The sequence below is a fragment of the Somniosus microcephalus genome, chromosome 15 (assembly GCF_052327205.1).
Source record: "Somniosus microcephalus isolate GS21.2 chromosome 15, FLI_Smic_1.0, whole genome shotgun sequence".
Classification (NCBI taxonomy): Eukaryota; Metazoa; Chordata; class Chondrichthyes; order Squaliformes; family Somniosidae; genus Somniosus; species Somniosus microcephalus.
The window spans coordinates 72,630,518-72,642,784 of NC_141001.1; positions in this window are offsets into that span (position 1 = coordinate 72,630,518).

Below are 12,267 nucleotides of genomic sequence, written 5' to 3' on the forward strand. Positions count from 1 at the left end.
CAACCTTGCCAGAAGAACCTGATACCCCAAAGAGGCATTATCCAGACAGAATCAGGAAGCCTCCTCAAAGACTGAACTTATAATTGCTTAACCTCAACCAATGTATCTAGCAACCGTAATTGTGATTGTAATTAGTTATCATTTAGTTGTTAAATGAATGTTATGTACTGTTTATTTAAAAGGGGAGGAATTGTTGTGTATGTACCTTTAAGGGAATAACTGGTCTCAGACTGCAGTACCGGCAGTGACCACCCCTGTATAAAAGGCGCTAGCAATCTTCTGTAGTTTCAGTTTCCCGATTGTCTCCATTCAGTAAAGACTTGTTATAATCAACTCCTGCTAGTCCGTGTCTCAATTATACACGGACATAATAATCTAAAGGGCCCAGTAACAGTAACTCTTATTGTTCTAGGAGACTTTTTGTTACTATAGCAAGTGACTTAATCATTAGAGGCATTCTGTGTATGAAGGGGGTTTGCAGGAGGGATTTTACTGAGCTCATTGTAGCAAGCAAGCGAACCTTTCATTCCATTTGAATTCAGTTTAAAGAATCTGGAAATAAAAAAACTGGTATCAGTAAAAGTAACCATGAAGCTGATGGATTCTCCTAAAAACCAAACTGGTTCACTAATCTCCTTTAGGGAAGGAAACCTGCCGTCCTTACCCAGTCTGGCCTATATGTGACTCCAGTCCCACACCAACGTGGCTGATGCTTAACTGCCCTCTGAAGTAGCCTAACAAGCCACTCAGTTGTATCAGATTGCTATACCACCTTCTCAGAGCAACTAGGGATGGGCAATAAATGCCGGCCTTGCAAATGACGCCTATGTCGAGAACAAATCATAAAGAAAAACAAATTGCACCAGCCCTTCATTTTTCAGCCAGCAGGTCAACTCAACCTCCATTTTAACAGTAGTTAGTTCAAAACAACATCTCACTGAACACAACTAAAATCATTGGAAAAAACATATAATACTGAAATCTTATCAGTTGACGCTGGACAAAACTCTGCTCCCCTCATACCGATCTCGGAATTTCCTAAATACCATTGCTCTTAAGTGCTATGTGTAACAGTTTAGTTGGATTCATAGCAAGAATCTCACACACAAACCACCATTGAACAGTTATTTAAAAAAATTATTGTAGTTGCACAATTTTTAAATATGAAAAATATTTTTAAAATAAATAAAATATGTCAATGACAAACTAGCTGATGGTGGTAGAATTATATAAAATTACAACCCAGGGAACATGTTTTTATCATTGATTGAAATTGTTTGGTAAAATGATGAAAGTTTCTGTTAATAACGAAAGACTTGCATTTATATAGCACCTTTCACGACATCCCAAACGCTTTACAGCCAATGGATTACTTTTTGAAGTGGAGTCACTGTTGTAATCACAGAATCACAGAAACCCCACAGTGCAGATAGAGGCCATTTCGGCCCATCGAGGCTGCACCCACAAACAGCAATGTGTTAATGACTAGGTAATCTGTTATAGCGATGTTGATTGAGGGCTAGATATTGGCCAGGACACCAGGGATAACTCCCCTGCTTTTCTTCAAAATAGTGCCATGAGATCTTTTGCATCCACCATTAGAGAGCAGACAGGGCCTCAGTTTAACATCCCGTCTGAACGACAACACCTCCAACAATGTTGTACTCCCTCAGTACTGCACTGGAGTGTCAGTCTAGATTTTTGTGCTCAAGTCTCTGGAGTTCTGACTCAGAGGTGAAAGTGCTACCAACTGAGCCACGACTGACACTTAAGTGTTTATATGTGCCAGTAAGCTACCCATAATCATATTAGCAGTAACCTCCATTTAATGGCATATTTAATTACCTAAATATACATTTGACTTAATTTTCAATGTGATGGCTTGTTTTCAATTTTCTATCTCTCCATCTCAACATGTAGGACAGCCCAGCAAGTCCTGGCAGAGATTACTAATGCTGTCCCTGATTTGGCTAATTTGATGTACTATAGTTTTGTGGATAAATTGACTCCTTCTTTTTAGTCCAGGCAAGAACAGAAACTTGGGCCTAGGAATTGGATAAGGCCCGAAAACGGGTGCAGGCAGCGCGAAGCGCAATGTCCCCACACCCGTTCAAAGTGGTGCAGGTAGCATGCAAAATTCGTGCTGCCTGTTCATTTACATGGTTGCAGCGCTGATCTCAGTGCTAAATGCGCTGCTGATTGGCTTAGCACTCAACAGGGGGGCCAATATCATAAGAACATAAGAAGAAAGAGCAGGAGTAGGCCATAAGGCCCCTCGAGCCTGCTCCGCCATTCAATAAGATCGTGGCTGATCATCGACCTCAACTCCACTTTCTCACCCAATCTCCATATCCCTTGATTCCTCTAGAGTCCAAAAATGTATCGATCTCAACCTTGAATATATTCAACGACTGAGCATTCACAGCCCTTTGGGGCAGAGAATTCCAAAGATTCACAACTCTCTGAGTGAAGAAATTCTTCCTCAACTCAGTCTTAAATGGCCTACCCCTTATCCTGAGACTATGCCCCCTAGTTCTAGACACTCCAGCCAGGGGAAACAACCTCTCAGCATCTACCCTGTCAATCCCCTTCAGAATCTTGTATGTTTCAATGAGATCACCTCTCATTCTTCTAAACTCCAGAGAGTAAAGGCCCATTCTACACAATCTCTCATCATAGGACAGCCCTCTCATCCCAGGAATCAATCGAGTGAACCTTCATTGCACCGCCTCCAAGGCAAGTATATCCTTCCTTAGATAAGGAGACTAAAACTGTGCACAGTACTCCAGGTCTGGTCTCACCAAGGCCCTGTACAATTGCAGCAAGACTTCCTTACTGTTATACTCCAACCCCCTTACAATAAAGGCCAACATGCCATTTGCCTCCCTTATTGCTTGCTGTACCTGCATGCTAGCTTTCTGTGTTTCTTGCACGAGGACACCCAAATCTCTCTGAACACCAACATTTGAAAGCTTCTCACCATTTAAAAAATATTGTTTTTCGATTCTTCCTACCAAAGGAAATAACCTCACATTTCACTACATTATACTCCATCTGCCACCTTACTGCCCACTCACTTAGTCTATCTATATCCCTTTGCAGACTCTTTGGGCTGGATTTTCATCGGGCCGTTGAGGCGGGATTGGAGGCAAAATTGCAAAAACTGGCGGGTGGGCCCAACCCCGCCTCCATCCCGCCTCCAAGCAATTTTCAAAAAATCGTGTCTACTGGTCCCGTCTCCGTCCCGCCTCCAAGAGGCGGGATAGGCCGTTAAGGCCCTTAACAAGCACTAAATTGCCTCTATAACACCATTTTGATAGGCCTTTGTGATTTTAACCCTTTTCCCACGTGAAGCATGCCTGTTCTGAAACACGACGGTGAAACCTGACGGTAGCACAATTGTATTTCTGACTGTGATGAAATATATGCCTTCATCACCCCCTGTGTTTTACCTGCTTTGTATTGTGTGAACCGCCCCCTTTTGTTCCTATTGTGTGTATTGGCTACGCCCCTGTCTTTTGCCATATAAAGGTCTCAAGAGCTGTATGAGTCATTTCTACCAGACGAACCCGATGTGGAAAGACCTGCAATGCTGCAATGTTCTTAGTGATTAAAAGCCTTTAGTTGAATCCTCTAAACTCCTTGTCTTTGAGTTATTGAAGGCACATCACTGACTATCAGCTGCAGCTCAACCATTAAATAGGAGATTTGATCAGCCATCATTTGCAGGTGGCAGGACTTTGTTGTCTCAGGTCTGGGGGAACTTTTAGAAGGCATAACCACAGCTGTGGAAGTTTGGAGCCTGACACCCATCTCCAGTGTGATCTCCTGGGAAACCCCTCTCGCCACCTTGACTGAGTGCTTCCTCAACTGAGGCATATACCAGAAGCATGGGAGCCATTTGTTTCCTTCCCTTCTGGACATTGGATGAGGACGAAGACCAGCCGTGGCACCAGCAGAACCATGAACAACAGCAGCACCAACAGTAGCAGCACCAACAGGAGCGCCAAGCTGCTGCTCATCCACCTGAAACTGCACAGGCCAGAAGGGGCCAGCACATGGAAGCCCATCGGCGCAGGAGATACCCCCCAAACAGGGTCTACAGAGAGAGGATCAGCTACCTCAAAATGTCTGAGCAGCAGTGCCAAAGGTGGCTCCGACTTTCGCGAGAGGTAGTGGGTAACATCTGCGCAATACTGCAACAAGACCTGCAGCCCAGAGGACCAGGTGGACAACCCTTACCAGTGGCCATCAAAGTCACCACCACACTCAACTTTTTTGCCTCAGGCTCATTCTAGGGATCAGCAGCAGACATCAGCGGCATCTCCCAGGAAGCCACACACACTTGCATCACGCAGGTAACCGATGCCCTCTTTGCTATCGCTCACAATCACATCAATTTCTCCAAGGATCAAGCCAGTGTAACTGTGCGTGCGGTTGGGTTTGACAATCTGGCAGGCTTTCCAAGGGTGCAGGACGTCGTTGACTGCACACATGTGGCCCTTAAGGCACCCCATCGCAATCCAGGTATTTTTGTCAACTGCAAGGGCTTCCACTCCCTTAATGTTCAGCTGGTGTGTGACCACAAGAAGGAAATTTTTGCATGTTTGTGCCAAGTACCCTGGCAGTTGCCATGACTCCTTCATACTGCGCCAGTTGAGTGCACCTCCGCTATTCAGTCCACCAGACCAACTTAACGGATGACTACTTGGAGACAAGGGCTATCCCCAATGATGTGGCTAATGACGTCGTTGAGAAGCCCATCCAACGAAGCTGAGGAGAGCTACAACTCCAGCCACATGTCCATCAGTGCCATAATCGAGCAAACCATCAGTTTGCTGAAGATGTGCTTCAGATGCCTGGATAGATCAGGTGGAGCCCTGCAGTACTCAGCAGCCAGGGTCTCCAGAATCATCGTGGTTTGCTGTGTACTTCACAACATGGCACAGCGTCATGGCTTGCAGATTCCTGAGGACCAAGTGGCTCATCACATATCCTCCTCAGATGAGGAGGAGGAGGAGGAGGAGAGCAAAAACGAACATCTTGCAGAGGCCCATCAACCAGCGGCAGCAGTACACGAGAACGTTGCTGCCCGGGATGCAAGGAACGCACTCATCTTGGCCAGATTTGCTTAGCCTAGCCAATCAAGCACTTTTGCCTCGCAGCTTCTTACCTGAGCATCAACAATGGCCAAGAACCAGCGGATTCCTAGCAATTTGACCACCATACTGATAATTGCAAGTAATCCTAAGTAATCCTCAATGTGGAAGTCCCATTCGCGAAATGACACACGCCACAACTACAGCAGTAGCAATCAGATTTTTTATTTACAGTAATCATCTTGACGTAAGAAAGCTACTAGGCACTTGGTCTAAGCGTTAAACAAAGCTTTATTCAACTGTTTTACAACATGGAGGTCTAGTTGTGTCCTTCACTAGTTCCTGTTAAGAATGTCCTGCGCAAGCTGGGCCCATGCCCGAGTATTTATACTCTCCCTGGATAGCGCCACCCGCAGGCCGCTCAGTATTATTTCATAAGTCTTTCTTTCATGAATGACTGATTCATGTCACATCTGATGGCTTTTTAACATAAAACATCAAATTTCACCTGAGTGACTACCCTTGTGACTATTTGTGCAGTATCTTTCTCTTACGCGTGCTCCTATGTGCTGCTTCCCCTGCGGCTTCAGCAGATGTGGAGGCCCCTTGCTCACTTTCTTGCTGCTCCTGTCTCGACACCTTTGGCGGGTGTCTTCTGGGGTTGCGAACCTGTGAGGGCTTGTCAACAGCCTGCTGCTCCTGCGGCTGTGCAGGGGTTGAGACGCCGATCTCAGTTGGGTGTAGACTCTGGTGGGGCGCTGACCGAGGGCTCTGCAGTGGCATGGAAGTGTGAGCGCTTGGAGAGGAGCCCCCACTTCCTTGATGTCTGTCACCAACTTCCCTCTCATGGGTCAGGTCCCCCTCAGCGCTTGCAAGTGGCTTGAGAGCACCTTGCTGCACATCAGGGGGCCCATGGGGACCCGTATCTGCACTGGCAGTCCTACTCAGAAGGACTTCCATGAAGGTCTGGTTTCTCTGTTCAATAGCTGACCATCACTCCTCCAGAGATGTCATTCTATTCAGAACACTCATCATGTTTTCTGCACTCTGGCGACTTATCACCTCCATGGAGGTTGTCATCCTTTCCATGCTGATGCGTTCATGTGCCAATGACTCCACAAAGGCTCTGCTCATGTTCGCAATGGACTCCTCCATTTGCTCCACACTCGCAGCGACCCTGGAGACAAAACCTGCCAGAGACTCCTGCATCTGTTCCTGGAGTTCCAGCACTGCTGATGTTATGGATGGACCCAGAGGCAGAGGGTCGACATGCAGCTGAGCCAAGCTGGCAGAGTCCTGCGCCCTCCAACTAGCACTCTCCACTGCTGTCCCTGTCTCCATAATCTGCTGATGCTCACTTGTGAGCTGTGATACACCAGGTGACAACACTATTCTATCTCGCGATGGTCCCACAGAGGTGTGAGTGTCTGCGCTGGTGCTGGGTGCGCTGAATTCTGCTGACGCTGCACCCTCAGAGGTTGCAGCTTTCTCTGAGGAGTCTGGATGCTCAGGCTCTTCCTCCTGGCTAGTGGGGACGGGTGCTTGAGATAGTCCTGTGGGGGAGTAAAGGAAAGAGTCAGAGATGTGATGCCAAGGTTACATGCACATTGCATATTGCAGATGATCATAAGTCCATCTGTTAGAGTTTCAGAATCATTATCAGCGACTCATGCAATGTCATTGAGAGAGATGGAAAACTATTCTGTCACCAGCTTGCTGTGATGCGCCCATCTGTCCATCCCCCACTTGGGAATTTTCCTCCACTCCCACGATCTCCAGGACCGCCTTCTCCCAGGTGGTGAGCTGGGCCACTGAGGGTGGCCCTCCTCCTGTCCTCGCTCTTTCCCTTTTATTGTAAGTTCTCTTTTCCTGCAATGAGGGAGACAAGTGGAGTTTGAGTGAGAATGAAGGAGTGAGTATAGAGAATCCATAGCATAGATGCTTAGAAGGAGACAAAGATGGAGTGAGGTGGCTAGACCAAGGGCCCCCCCTGTGTGTTGTCAGTTGTAATTGTATCACAGTGATAGGGAGTGTGAGGGCTGCATAGTCAAATAGTTAGGTGAATGTGACCATAGAGAGAGAGGGGATGTGGAGGAAGTGATTGCTAAAGCTGAGTGCTGGTGAGGAGAGGCAATGGGGATCAGAGTGAGGGTGATGGGAAATTCATACTCACTTTTCCAGTGCGCAGAAGGTCATGAAATCTCTTCCTGCACTGGAGCCAGGTTCTGCGGGTTACTAAAAAGGAGTTGACCTCCTCTGCCAACTGGATCCACACAGCCTTGGTTTGCTGGGGAGGCTTCTTCCTCCCTGAAGAAGGGAAGAGCACCTCTTTATTTGTCCTTGTTCCCTCTACTAAAGCCTGCAGTGCAACGTCATCAAAGCGGGGTGCAGACCTAGGTCTCTGGCTGGCCATTCTGCCTGCAGGTGCCTCTCACTGCAAAGGCCAAAAGGTTGGCAGTCTGCAGAAGAAGCAAGGCTTGTTGCAGACCTTAAATGCAGCAGCAATGATGACGTCATCGGAGGCGACATTCAGATTGGAAAAATTCATTGGCCATGGGTTCCCGCACGTTGGAACTCAATTGGCCAATTAAGTTAAAATCGGATCATTCTCCCACATCAATTTAGAATCGGGTGGCTAACACGAAATGCGGATTACACGACCCCAGCCCGCCCCAGTATCAAAATCCAGCCCTTTGTGTTCTCCTCACAGTTTACTGTCCCATCTAGCTTTGTATCATCAGCAAACTTGGATATATTACACTCGGTCCCTTCATCTAGGTCATTAATATAGATTGTAAATAGTTGAGGCCCCAGCACTGATCCTTGCAGCACCCCACTAGTTACAGCCTGCCAACCTGAAAAAGATCTGTCTCTCCGTACTCTCTGTTTTCTGTCCGTTAACCAATCCCCTATCCATGCTACTATATTATCCCCAACCCCATGAGCCCTAATCTTGTGTAATAATCTTTTATGTGGCACCTTATCGAATGTCTTTTGGAAATCCAAATATACTACATCGATTGGTTCACCTTTATCTACCCTGCCAGTTACATCCTCAAAAAACTCTAATAAATTTGTCAAATACGATTTCCCTTTCATAAAACCATGTTGACTCTGCCTAATCATGTTATGATTTTCTAAGTGACTTGATACCACTTCCTTAACAATGGCTTCCAGCATTTTCCCGACGACTGATGTCAGGCTAACTGGCCTGTAGTTCCCTGTTTTTTCTCTCCCTCCTTTCTTGAATAGCAGTGTTACATTTGCGACCTTTCATTCCACTGGGACCATTTCACAATCTAGGGAATTTTGGAAGCTCAAAACCAATGCATCCACTATCTCTTCAGCCACCTCTTTCAGAACCCTGGGATGTAGGCCGTCAGGTCCAGGGGATCTGTTGACTTTTAGTCCCATTAGTTTCTCTAGTACTTTTTCTCTACTTATATTAATTACGTTAAGTTCCTCACCCTCATTAGATCCTTGGTTCCCACCATTTTTAGTATGCTTTTTGTGTCTTCTACTGTGAAGACAGATACAAAGGGCTGGATTTTCCAAGCCCAAAGGAGGCGGGCATGGAGGCGGGACAGCCGGTAAAATCAGAGAAATTGGGGGCGGATGGCAAACCCGCCCCCATCTTGCCTCCGTGCCCATTCGCCAGGAGGCGGGAAGATGTGTAGCTTCGGGTCCCGTCTCCTGGAGGCAGAAAAGGCATTTAATCCTTTTAACTGCCTGTTAACAGGTAGTTAACGGGCAGAAAAAGGGATTAGTGCCATGTTACCTTCACAGGTGAAGGCTTCCCGACCTCGGAGAACCCTGCCGGGTTGGAGGAGACGTGGAGGAGGTCTGCGGGGGTCGGAGGCACCTGGAAGTAAGGTGTAGAGGTGAGTGATGGGTGCAAGTGTGGAGTGGTAAGTATGCAAGGTGAGTGATAAGTTTAAAAAAGTGTTCACTTACCTTGTTTTCCTTCCATAGCCTTTAGCCACGCTGGATGGGGAGAGCCGACATCCTCCTTGTCAATTTCAGGTAATGGCTGATGGACCCGCCGATCCATCAGACATCTGAAATTTACAAATTTGCAATGTTTGATGAGTCCTCTCCTCAAAGGCTCATCAAACTAAAGAGAATGTCAGTGTTTGACAGCTTCACAGAGCTGTCAAACGCTGTCATTTCTTCTTTCAAGAAGTCTTGACAGATAGCACGTCTGACGTTGACGTGATCTGTCAGTGACTTCTTCCCTAATTGGCCTGCTGAGCCCGCAGGGCGGGCTTAACAAGCTCAATCAGGGGAAAATCCCTCTGAATGGTCAGGCGAGGATGGAGGCAGGACATTGACACAACAAGCTGCAGTCCCGCCTCCAACTTGCCTCCATTCACAAAATCCAGCCCAAAGTATTTGTATAACATTTCTGCCATTTCCTTATTCCCCATTATAATTTCTCCTGTCTCAGCCTCTAAGGGACCAATGTTTACTTTTGCTACTATTTTCCTTTTTACATACTTGTAGAAACTCTTACAATCTGCTTTTATATTTCTTGCTAGTTTTCACTCATTCTATTTTTTCCCTTTTTATCAATTTTTTGGTCAACCTTTGCTGGTTTCTAAAACTCTCCCAATCCTCAGGCTTACATAGATACATAGATACATAGAAGATAGGGGCAGGAGTAGGCCATTCGGCCCTTCGCGCCTGCTCCACCATTCAATGAGATCATGGCTGATCATCCAAATTCAGTACCCGGTCCCTACCTTCTCCCCATATCCCTTGATCCCTTTAGCCTTAAGAAATGTATCCAACTCTTTCTTCAATATACTTAATGAACTGGCCTCCACTGCCCTCTGTGGCAGAGAATTCCACAGGTTCACCACTCTCTGGGTGAAGAAATTCCTCCTCATTTCAGTCCTAAATGGCTTACCCCTTATCCTTAGACTATGACCCCTGGTTCTGGACTCCCCGGCCATCAGAAACATCCTTCCTGTATCTAGTCTGTCCAGGCCTGACAGAATTTTATAGGTTTTGATGAGATCCCCTCTCAATCTTCTAAACTCCAGTGAGTATGAGCCCAATCGACACAATCTCTCCTCATACGTCATTCCTGCCATCCCAGGTATCAGCCTGGTGAATCTTCGCTGCACTCCCTCCATGGCAAGAACGTCCTTCCTCAGGTAAGGCGACCAAAACTGCACACAATACTCAAGGTGTGGTCTCACCAAGGCCCTGTACAACTGCAGCAAGACATCCTTGTTCTTGTACTCGAACCCTCTTGCTACGAAGGCCAACATACCATTTGCCTTCTTAACCGCCTGCTGCACCTGCATGCTTACCTTCAGCGACTGGTGTACAAGAACACCCAGGTCGCTTTGCACTTCCCCTTCTCCCAATCTATTACCATTCAAATAATAATCTGCCTTCTTGTTTTTGCCACCAAAGTGGATAACCTCACATTTATCCACATTATAGTGCATTTGCCATGTTTCTGCCCAATCACCCAACCTGTCCAAATCGTGCTGGAGTTTCACGACATCCTCCTCACAGCATACCCTCCCCCACAGCTTTGTGTCGTCTGCAAATTTGGAGATATTACATCCAATTCCCTCGTCCAGATCATTAATATATACTGTGAACAGCTGGGGTCCTAGGACCGATCCTTGTGGTACCCCACTAGTCACTGCCTGCCACTCGGAAAACGACCCGTTTATTCCAACTCTTTGCTTTCTGTCTGCCAACCAGTTCTCTATCCAAGTCAATACCTTGCCCCCAATCCCATGTGCCTTAATTTTGCACGCTAATCTCTTATGTGGGACCTTATCGAAAGCCTTCTGAAAGTCCAAATACACCACATCCACTGGTTCTCCCTTATCTATTCTACCAGTTACATCCTCAAAAAATTCCAGTAGATTAGTCAAGCATGATTTACCTTTTGTAAATCCATGTTGACTTTGTCCGATCCAGTCACTGCTTTCCAAGTGCTCTGCTATTACATCTTTTATAATGGACTCCAGCATTTTCCCCACTACCGATGTCAAGCTTACCGGTCTATAATTCCCCGCCTTTTCTCTACCACCTTTTTTGAATAGTGGGGTAACATTAGCTACCCGCCAATCCATGGGTACTGTTCCAGAGTCTATCGAGTTCTGGAAGATGACCAGCAATGCATCTACTATTTCTAGGGCTACTTCCTTAAGTACCCTGGGATGTAGATTATCAGGCCCTGGGGATTTATCGGCCTTCAGTCCCATCAATTTTCCTAACACCATTTCCCTACAAATACTGATTTCTTTCAGTTCCACCCTTTTATCAGACCCTATGTTCCCCGGCATCTCTGGGAGGCTATTTGTGTCACAGAATCACAGAATCAATGAAACCCCACAGTGCAGATAGAGGCCATTTCGGCCCATCGAGCCTGCACCGACACATGTCCCACCCGATCCCCATAACCCCTACACCAACACATATCCCACCCTATCCCCGTAACCCCACGTATTTAATCCCCCCTAACACTAAGGGTCAATTTATCATAGCCAATCAACCTAACCCGCACATCTTTGGACTGTGGGAGGAAACCGGAGCACCCGGAGGAAACCCACACAAACACCGGGAGAATGTGCAAACTCCACACAGACAGTCCTCCTTTGTGAAGACAGAACCAAAATATGTATTTAGTTGGTCTGCCATTTCTTTGTTCCCCATTATAAATTCCCCCGATTCTGACTGCAAGGGACCTACACTTGACTTCACCAATCTTTTTCTCTTCACATATCTATAAAAGCTTTTACAGTCAGTTTTTATGTTCTCTGCAAGCTTACTCTCATATTCTATTTTCCCTTTCTTAATTAATCCCTTTGTCCTCCTTTGTTGAATCCTAAACTGCTCCCAATCCTCAGGATTATTGCTTTTTCTGGCCAATTTATATGCCCTCTCCTTGGACCTTATGCTATCCCTAATTTCCCTTGTTAGCCACGGTTGGGTCACCTTTTTTGTTTTATTTTTATGCCAAACTGGGATGAACAAATTCTGTAGTTCATCCATCCGGTCTTTGAATGTTTGCCATTGCCTATCCACCGTCAACCCTTTGAGTGCCATTCCCCAATCAATCCTACCCAACTCGCTCCTCAGACCATCATAGTTTCCTTTATTTAAATTGAGGACCCTAGTCTCCGAGTCAACTACTTCA